The sequence below is a fragment of the Cavia porcellus genome, unplaced genomic scaffold, assembly GCF_034190915.1.
Source record: "Cavia porcellus strain 051 isolate PalLab524CR breed Dunkin Hartley unplaced genomic scaffold, mCavPor4.1 scaffold_22, whole genome shotgun sequence".
In the NCBI taxonomy this organism is placed as follows: Eukaryota; Metazoa; Chordata; class Mammalia; order Rodentia; family Caviidae; genus Cavia; species Cavia porcellus.
In genome coordinates, this window is record NW_026947505.1 from 6,391,155 (window position 1) to 6,393,163 (window position 2,009).

The following is a 2,009-nucleotide window of genomic DNA, read 5'->3' on the forward strand; positions in this document are numbered from 1 at the left end:
TGTAGGCTTTAATTGATAAACAATTGATACCAGGTGGCCACTACTTGAATAAATGGTTCGAAAATTGTATAAAAATAGCCTCTCTTGAGTGGAACTGAATTGTAAAAAAAATATAATGTTTTAACAGAGCTGCGAGATGTTGTATGCGTCTGTGTTGAAAGAAGCGCTTGTATTTGGGAGGAGCCTGTCTAGGAAATGCGCAGAGTCTGAGGCAGTTTGGAACTCTGAGACAGACAGAGCCTTCCTGCAGAAAGAGCATATTTGAGCTTGGGGGCGGGGCCGAGATTATCTGGTACGCAGCATGTAGGTGGAACACGCAGAGTGGGTGGGGTGAGTGCTGGGACATAGCATGCAGGGACAGGCTGAGATCACACCTTGAAACATGTAAGGTGGTGACAATGGCGCTGGGACAGCGCAGGGAAACACGCAATTTAGCTGTGATGGCAGGAGGGGGGGCGGTGCCGGCTGCAATGGTGGGCGGGCTCATGGTGGCTGCTGCGGTGGGCTGGTGGTGCAGGGGCCGGCCGTTGTTGGTGATGGAGCCGGCAGCGTACGGTGCAAAGGGCGGTGGGGGCATGGCAGGGTGGTGGCAGCGGTGGCAGCGGGGGCAGGGTTGGTGGTAGTGGCTGCGGTAGTGGCCATGGCAGCAGCGGCGATGGGGCTGGGAGACACGTCACAGCTTTTAGCCAAGTGTTGTTCTGCTCCCAGAGGCGTGTGGCTGGCAGCCGGACCGTCACCTGTAGGAGCTGCTGGCGGGGTGCGCGGCCCAGGCCGCGGCGCCAAAAGCTGAACCCGTGGCGTGGACCAGGGCACAGGACCTGGCCGTGTGAGAGTCGAAACATGATGTGAGGAGCTGGGGGCTGCAGTGTGCGAGAGCCAAAAGCTGTTTGAAGAGCAGTTGTATGTGAATCTCTTAACATTGTTTGGTCTCATTTTTAATCTCGGCGGCGGGGGATGGGTTGGCGCACACGGGAAACAAAGGGATGCTGGCAGCGCAGTGTGGGGGAGGGAAGCCGGGAGGAAAGGAGGCACTGAGAAAACTCCAAAAGGCTGCAGGGGAAGATGCTGTTATCTCTTTAAATGCAGGGAGGGGGAGGGATCCTGGAGGAGACAAAGGGACAGGGAGGCTGGCGGGAAGGGGCACATTCCCAAAACAAAGATAGAGAGTTTTGTAAGCTTGTCCTCAGTGTGATAAGCCATAAATAGGTATGGTTTGGGGGGGGACAGGAAGTGGTCCCCGAGATAAAATCTAGTGTGGAGTCTAGCCCATGGAGCTACAATTAGATAAGGCACCGGACCGTGGTCTGTCAGGATTAGAGTTGTCACACTGCACCCCAGACCAACGGGTTGGCTGTATCACTCCAAACTCTTAATAATTGGCCGTCACAATATTATGAGTGGACTTTGTGTGGGCCGAGTAACCGCTCTGCCGTGAGAACTTAAAAAGCTCTAAAGTGAGGGTCTCTCAGTGTGGGCGGTCCAAGAACAGACACAGGCTTGCCCAGAAAGCCCCTAGTTTGGGCTGTCTGCCTGTGAGAACTTAAAAAGCTCTGGAAAAACATGAGGGCCTCTCAGTGTGGGCGGTCCAGAGTGGACACCGGCTTGCCCAGAAAGGCCTTGATTTGGGCTGTCTAAAAGTCGTGAAAGCATCACGAACCCACGCAAAGTGGGGAGAAAATCCACCTGAGCCTGGCCCGGTGGCCGTCTCCGCAGAGTTGCTCACCTGTGTGAAACTGGTGGGTGTTGTTTGCGAACCAGCAGCCAAGCTTACAGTTCCTGAGTGTAGAAGTGAGGAATTAATGCAGGATGCAGTCCTGTCAGTCCTGAACAGCAGGGGACTCAAAACTGGGAACCAGCCCCAGGAGTCTCTCTCCTGCTGTTCCCGGTCAGGGAACCATCTGATAGAACTGTGGGGGGAAGGAGGAGGAGGACCGGAGGCAGCTGAAAAGATAAGAAGTATATAAATAACCTTTATTTTGGGAATCCGGGGAGAGACACCCCCGACCCCC

The 2,009-nt window shown here is 54.6% G+C and overlaps 1 long non-coding RNA gene across 1 annotated transcript; it reads left to right on the forward strand.

Annotated features, from left to right (window-relative positions):
- Positions 1–234: 234 nt before the first annotated feature.
- On the forward strand, positions 235–917 carry LOC134472182 (uncharacterized). Its single transcript, XR_010042057.1, has 2 exons — positions 235–330; positions 709–917. It is a non-coding gene; the product is annotated as an uncharacterized LOC134472182 (long non-coding RNA).
- The last annotated feature ends 1,092 nt before the right edge of the window (positions 918–2,009 follow it).